We start from the raw sequence: 9306 nt of genomic DNA on the forward strand, positions 1-9306 counted from the left end.
TATCTTATTACATACCCCACCCTCATACCTCTCCCTTCATATCACATCTTCATCTCTATCTTATTACATACCCCACCCTCACACCTCTCCATTCCACATCTTCATCTCTATCTTATTACATACCCCACCCTCATACCTCTCCCTCTATTCCACATCTTCATCTCTATCTTATTACATACCCCACCCTCATACCTCTCCATTCCACATCTTCATCTCTATCTTATTACATACCCCACCCTCATACCTCTCCCTCTATTCCACATCTTCATCTCTATCTTATTACATACCCCACCCTCATACCTCTCCATTCCACATCTTCATCTCTATCTTATTACATACCCCACCCTCATACCTCTCCCTCTATTCCATATCTTCATCTCTATCTTATTACATACCCCACCCTCATACCTCTCCCTTCATTTCACATCTTCATCTCTATCTTATTACATACCCCACCCTCATACCTCTCCCTTCATATCACATCTTCATCTCTATCTTATTACATACCCCACCCTCATACCTCTCCATTCCACATCTTCATCTCTATCTTATTACATACCCCACCCTCATACCTCTCCCTTCATATCACATCTTCATCTCTATCTTATTACATACCCCACCCTCATACCTCTCCCTTCATATCACATCTTCATCTCTATCTTATTACATACCCCACCCTCATACCTCTCCCTTCATATCACATCTTCATCTCTATCTTATTACATACCCCACCCTCATACCTCTCCCTTCATATCACATCTTCATCTCTATCTTATTACATACCCCACCCTCACACCTCTCCATTCCACATCTTCATCTCTATCTTATTACATACCCCACCCTCATACCTCTCCCTCTATTCCACATCTTCATCTCTATCTTATTACATACCCCACCCTCACACCTCTCCATTCCACATCTTCATCTCTATCTTATTACATACCCCACCCTCATACCTCTCCCTCTATTCCATATCTTCATCTCTATCTTATTACATACCCCACCCTCATACCTCTCCCTCTATTCCACATCTTCATCTCTATCTTATTACATACCCCACCCTCACACCTCTCCATTCCACATCTTCATCTCTATCTTATTACATACCCCACCCTCATACCTCTCCCTCTATTCCATATCTTCATCTCTATCTTATTACATACCCCACCCTCATACCTCTCCCTTCATTTCACATCTTCATCTCTATCTTATTACATACCCCACCCTCATACCTCTCCCTCCATTCCACATCTTCATCTCTATCTTATTACATACCCCACCCTCACACCTCTCCATTCCACATCTTCATCTCTATCTTATTACATACCCCACCCTCATACCTCTCCCTTCATATCACATCTTCATCTCTATCTTATTACATACCCCACCCTCATACCTCTCCCTTCATATCACATCTTCATCTCTATCTTATTACATACCCCACCCTCATACCTCTCCCTTCATATCACATCTTCATCTCTATCTTATTACATACCCCACCCTCACACCTCTCCATTCCACATCTTCATCTCTATCTTATTACATACCCCACCCTCATACCTCTCCCTTCATATCACATCTTCATCTCTATCTTATTACATACCCCACCCTCACACCTTTCCTCCATTCCACATCTTCATCTCTATCTTATTACATACCCCACCCTCATACCTCTCCTCCACTCCACATCTTCATCTCTATCTTATTACATACCCCACCCTCATACCTCTCCTCCACTCCACATCTTCATCTCTATCTTATTACATACCCCACCCTCATACCTCTCCTCCACTCCACATCTTCATCTCTATCTTATTACATACCCCACCCTCACACCTCTCCTCCATTCCACATCTTCATCTCTATCTTATTACATACCCCACCCTCACACCTCTCCTTCATTCCACATCTTCATCTCTATCTTACTACATACCCCACCCTCATACCTCTCCCTCCATTCCACATCTTCATATCTATCTTATTACATACCCCACCCTCACACCTCTCCTTCATTCCACATCTTCATCTCTATCTTATTACATACCCCACCCTCACACCTCTCCCTCCATTCCACATCTTCATCTCTATCTTATTACATACCCCACCCTCATACCTCTCCTTCATTCCACATCTTCATCTCTATCTTATTACATACCCCACCCTCATACCTCTCCTCCATTCCACATCTTCATCTCTATCTTATTACATACCCCACCCTCATACCTCTCCTCCACTCCACATCTTCATCTCTATCTTATTACATACCCCACCCTTATACCTCTCCTCCATTCCACATCTTCATCTCTATCTTATTACATACCCCACCCTCACACCTCTCCTTCATTCCACATCTTCATCTCTATCTTATTACATACCCCACCCTCACACCTCTCCCTCCATTCCACATCTTCATCTCTATCTTATTACATACCCCACCCTCATACCTCTCCTTCATTCCACATCTTCATCTCTATCTTATTACATACCCCACCCTCATACCTCTCCTCCATTCCACATCTTCATCTCTATCTTATTACATACCCCACCCTCATACCTCTCCTCCACTCCACATCTTCATCTCTATCTTATTACATACCCCACCCTTATACCTCTCCTCCATTCCACATCTTCATCTCTATCTTATTACATACCCCACCCTCACACCTCTCCTTCATTTCACATCTTCATCTCTATCTTATTACATACCCCACCCTCATACCTCTCCCTTCATTCCACATCTTCATCTCTATCTTATTACATACCCCACCCTCATACCTCTCCTTCATTCCACATCTTCATCTCTATCTTATTACATACCCCACCCTCACACCTCTCCTTCATTCCAAATCTTCATCTCTATCTTATTACATACCCCACCCTCATACCTCTCCTACATTCCACATCTTCATCTCTATCTTATTACATACCCCACCCTCATACCTCTCCCTCCATTCCACATCTTCATCTCTATCTTATTACATACCCTACCCTCATACCTCTCCTCCATTCCACATCTTCATCTCTATCTTATTACATACCCCACCCTCATACCTCTCCCTCATTCCACATCTTCATATCTTTTTATTTCTTACCACACTATGAATCATCTTGTAATTTTGTCAAAACAAGGTAGCCAAGACTGTAAATCAGATGTATTCAATAATGTTATAATAAAAATATAGGATTTGTATAGCGCACGTATACACCTTGCTGGGTACTCATGGCACTCCTATATTACCCCGGCTAAGCAAGTCTACCGATTCTGGTGTGCACAGTTTTTTGAGGAATTACTTCTTGCCGATACCCATTTTCCTCATCTGGGTTGAGTGCAGCACAGTGTGGATAAATTTCTTGCTGAAGGAAAACATGCCATGGCTAGGATTCGAACCCACGACCCTCTGTTTGAAAGGTGAGTCAGAACCACTAGACCATGACGTGCCCACACAAACTTATCCCATGACAAACTCAGAGCAGACACAATATACATGAAAAAATAGAGTAATATTTATTCTAAAATTCATTCCCATGTGTATAAAAGTTCCACATCAATTGCATTCAGTATTCACAAGTCATTATTATTGGAACATTTGTATTTACAGTCAAAGCTGCTTTAGAGACCATCTGTCTACATCTTATTGACTCTAGAAGAAGATGATTGAAATTAAACTTCATTACTACAATTTCAAAATATATAAATATACAAAATAATTTACATTAAATAGGGATTATACTTGTGGATGTGTCAAATTGAGCAGAATTTCTTCTACAAATTGAATCCATAATAAATATCAAATCAATACGTGTAAAAAATTTACACAAAAGGTAACAATATGAACATAAAAACTGAAAAATGACATATTTTTTATCATTTGTATTTTAGGGTTTATTATTGAGCTACATAGCTGAAACCTCTGCTGGTGTTACACTTGTTTCTTTTATTCTCTTTACTCCATCCTTTTCTCCATTTTTGTTTACTAGTGCTTGAAAAAATATGGTGGAGCTACCCTTTGAGGCACCATCCCTGATAATAAGTGTGTATCCTTGTATATCATTGAAACATGCTCGTAAAGACTATCCTATTACAAAGACTGCTTCTCTCTATTGTTTGATGTCTATATACAGGTTTTACTGTACCATGATACTGTGTATAATATTAATTTATATCTTTAGCAATATGAATGACATATTACATGTTTTAATGTTTTAATGATTCATGCAATTAAAACGATAAACTTCTATTTGCATTTAGAATGCATTATAAGTAACTCCATTGTGTCAAAAGTACAGGTGTACAACTTCACAATAAATTTTACAGAAGTCAGCCTTTCAACTCAGTAATCAACTTCTATCTAAGCAAGTTATCCATCAATTCTTATACATAATGAAGTGGATTGTGTGATACACACATTTGACAATAGTCAAGAACTATTTCAGGCAGAAATTACAATTCAAAACCAGTGACATCACAATGGCCTCTACAGGTGGATGCAAAATAAATTATCACACATCTTACATCGGGAGAATATGTAATTCATGAGAAATGTCATAAGAAATTAACATGAAGGCCTTTGCTTTAAAGCAAATGACATACATGTATACAGTTCATATAAAAAAAGTCTACACTCGGAAAAAATCCTGTAAAATTATACATTTGTAATATCTTGAAGATTTTTCCACATTTTAACATTGGTACAGATCTCTTTAAGCCAATGATGATATACATACATACCGAGGTTTTTACCTGACTGCTAAGAAAGCATGAATGCCTGTGAGCAAGCAACCAGGGGACCGACGGCTTAAGGTCCTCTCTGAGGGACCTGGTAATGAGGATAAATGCCTTACAAAAGGGCACTAGCGCATCACTTGGGAATCGAACCCGGGTCACCGGAATCCGAAACCCCCGCTCTACTGACTGAGCTATCGCGCCTCCGTAACTGTCAAACAATTGTTCCGCTTGAGTGAGCACCACTCACTTTTGAAAAATTGGTGAAAAATGATTTGCGCAGATTTGGAAATAGTTATATGAATAAAACGTAGACTTCAATCGTGAAAAACGCACAGACTTTAGCTAGGAAGATTGATTTTTAAAATATCTTTTACATTTTTAGCTTGTTTCCTTGCCCAAATACCTTCATAGAGCGCCATTACGTACCACTTCACAATATTCTGACAGAAGCAATCCTTTCTACTCATTAATCAACTTCTCAATTAAATGGGATTTGGTCATTTTTGATACACCAATTTGACACTACTACTAATTTGATACACAAATTCTACTACATGTATTAACAACACATAATTAGTAATACCACTGTGTCCAAAATACAGGTGTACCACTTCACAATATTCTGACAGGAGCCACCCTTTTACTCAATTATCCTAAGACAAAACAGTTTAAATTTTTATTCATATTCAAGACGTAACATATTGGGGATTTTCTGATTCACAAATTTGACAAAAGTCAATAACTAGTCATATTGATACACAACATTTCAAATTACCATTAAAATCCGCCTAAACCATATTGGCCTATACAGGATGGATGGATACAATAAATTAAACGTCATACATCTGATGAATGAGTAATTCATGGGAGATGTGATAATAAATGAACATTAAAAGGCATTTAACTTTTAAAGCAAATGACATACAGGAATGGAAAAATAGTTAGATATAAACAGTTAACAATGTACTCAATAAAATTCCTGAAGATAACCAAAATTCAGCTACCATTGGTTTATTATAGACAATACTGTCTTCTAAACTTTACACTACTAATTTACATTGTATATAAACATGTATCCTTTATGACTCTATACGTTATTAAAATTGGAGGACTTCACATACACTGTGGACATGTACTTGTAGCTTATAATAATTCCACATTGCAATTTGCTTTTCCTTACAATGCAAAGAATAAGATGAAATATGATGAAACACTTGAAAATGATTATTGGTCTCTTTTTAAAAGATAAATCATTCTGATACCATGGCTACAGATGAAAAATTACATGAAGATTATTTTAATCCAAGGAGTAATCATACTCAATGTAATCTATTATGAGCTAGTGTATCTATATTGTATAGTCAATTTTGTATGATTTTGAAATAGCCCCGCCCCTCTGTTCTTGTAAAATTTGAAGAAAAAAATAGCAGTTTGATTTGAATCACTTCTAAAAAGTGAAGAATTTTTATGTTTGTCATTTATTCAAATGGTACCTTTTTATTTTGCTTTATCATTATTACAAGTTAGATATAAACATTGAATTGAGAATGGATGAGTAACTCAGTGTATGTACGCATCAGAAAACAAGTAATCTATTGTATGTTGTCATTGAATATGCATATTATTATGAAGATAATCAAATATTATATTGGTAGGTCATTTATTTGTGTGAAAAGAACTGCCTTTCATTCTGAAAGATTGCAACTTGGTTTCAAAGTTCATATTAAATTGATTTCATGTCTCTAAAATCATCAAACAAAAAAGTGAATTGAAAACCGTGATTAATCATAACCCAAATATTCCTCATTCAGTTTCAACATGAAAATATACATGTATGATCATTACAACATATACAATATCATGAAAATAACATAAAGGAAGGCTTCACTTTTAATTTTGAAAGAATGGGCAAGACTTGTAAAAACTAGAAGCAAACACTAATAGCAAATCATTCCCTCTATTTCAAAGAGCGACCTTCTCCTTTATGTTAAACATTAAAGAATTAAAGGAGTGACTTTCTCCTTTAGGATAAACATAATAGAATTGAAGGAGTGACTTTCTACTTTATGATAAACATAATAGAATTGAGGAGTGACTTTCTCCTTTATGATAAACATAATAGAATTGAAGGAGTGACTTTCTCCTTCATGATAAACATAATAGAATTGAAGGAGTAACTTTCTCCTTTATGATAAACATAATAGAATTGAAGGAGTGACTTTCTCCTTTATGATAAACATAATAGAATTGAAGGAGTGACTTTCTCCTTTATAAATATAATAGAATTGAAGGAGTGACTTTCTCCTTTATGATAAACATAATAGAATTGAAGGAGTAACTTTCTCCTTTATGATAAACATCATATAATGAAGGAGTAACTTTCTCCTTTATGATAAACATAATAGAATTGAAGGAGTAACTTTCTCCTTTATGATAAACATAATAGAATTGAAGGAGTGACTTTCTCCTTTATGATAAACATAATAGAATTAAAGGAGTGACTTTCTCCTTTATGATAAACATAATAGAATTGAAGGAGTAACTTTCTCCTTTATGATAAACATAGTAGAATTGAAAGAGTGACTTTCTCCTTTATGATAAACATAATAGAATTGAAGGAGTGACTTTCTCCTTTATGATAAACATAATAGAATTGAAGGAGTGACTTTCTCCTTTATGATAAACATAATAGAATTGAAGGAGTAACTTTCTCCTTTATGATAAACATAATAGAATTGAAGGAGTGACTTTCTCCTTTATGATAAACATAATAGAATTAAAGGAGTGACTTTCTCCTTTATGATAAACATAATAGAATTGAAGGAGTAACTTTCTCCTTTATGATAAACATAATAGAATTGAAGGAGTAACTTTCTCCTTTATGATAAACATAGTAGAATTGAAGGAGTGACTTTCTCCTTTATGATGAACATAATAGAATTGAAGGAGTGACTTTCTCCTTTATGATAAACATAATAGAATTAAAGGAGTGACTTTCTCCTTTATGATAAACATAATAGAATTAAAGGAGTGACTTTCTCCTTTATGATAAACATAATAGAATTGAAGGAGTAACTTTCTCCTTTATGATAAACATAGTAGAATTGAAAGAGTGACTTTCTCCTTTATAAATATAATAGAATTGAAGGAGTGCCTTTCTCCTTTATGATAAACATAATAGAATTGAAGGAGTAACTTTCTCCTTTATGTTAAACATTAAAGAATTAAAGGAGTGACTTTCTCTTTTATGATAAACATAATAGAATTGAAGGAGTGACTTTCTTCTTTATGATGAACATAATAGAATTGAAGGAGCGACTTTCTCCTTTATGATAAACATAATAGAATTGAAAGAGTGACTTTCTCCTTTATAAATATAATAGAATTGAAGGAGTGACTTTCTCCTTTATGATAAACATAATAGAATTGAAGGAGTAACTTTCTCCTTTATGATGAACATAATAGAATTGAAGGAGTGACTTTCTCCTTCATGATAAACATAATAGAATTGAAGGAGTAACTTTCTCCTTTATGATAAACATAATAGAATTGAAGGAGTGACTTTCTCCTTTATGATAAACATAATAGAATTGAAGGAGTGACTTTCTCCTTTATAAATATAATAGAATTGAAGGAGTGACTTTCTCCTTTATGATAAACATAATAGAATTGAAGGAGTAACTTTCTCCTTTATGATAAACATCGTATAATGAAGGAGTAACTTTCTCCTTTATGATAAACATAATAGAATTGAAGGAGTAACTTTCTCCTTTATGATAAACATAATAGAATTGAAGGAGTGACTTTCTCCTTTATGATAAACATAATAGAATTAAAGGAGTGACTTTCTCCTTTATGATAAACATAATAGAATTGAAGGAGTAACTTTCTCCTTTATGATAAACATAGTAGAATTGAAAGAGTGACTTTCTCCTTTATGATAAACATAATAGAATTGAAGGAGTGACTTTCTCCTCTATGATAAACATAATAGAATTGAAGGAGTGACTTTCTCCTTTATAAATATAATAGAATTGAAGGAGTGACTTTCTCCTTTATGATAAACATAATAGAATTGAAGGAGTAACTTTCTCCTTTATGATAAACATAATAGAATTGAAGGAGTGACTTTCTCCTTTATGATAAACATAATAGAATTAAAGGAGTGACTTTCTCCTTTATGATAAACATAATAGAATTGAAGGAGTAACTTTCTCCTTTATGATAAACATAATAGAATTGAAGGAGTAACTTTCTCCTTTATGATAAACATAGTAGAATTGAAGGAGTGACTTTCTCCTTTATGATAAACATAATAGAATTGAAGGAGTGACTTTCTCCTTTATGATAAACATAATAGAATTAAAGGAGTGACTTTCTCCTTTATGATAAACATAATAGAATTGAAGGAGTAACTTTCTCCTTTATGATAAACATAGTAGAATTGAAAGAGTGACTTTCTCCTTTATGATAAACATAATAGAATTGAAGGAGTGACTTTCTCCTTTATGATAAACATAATAGAATTAAAGGAGTGACTTTCTCCTTTATGATAAACATAATAGAATTGAAGGAGTAAC

This window comes from Lytechinus pictus, unplaced genomic scaffold, assembly GCF_037042905.1.
Source record: "Lytechinus pictus isolate F3 Inbred unplaced genomic scaffold, Lp3.0 scaffold_26, whole genome shotgun sequence".
Classification (NCBI taxonomy): domain Eukaryota; kingdom Metazoa; phylum Echinodermata; class Echinoidea; order Temnopleuroida; family Toxopneustidae; genus Lytechinus; species Lytechinus pictus.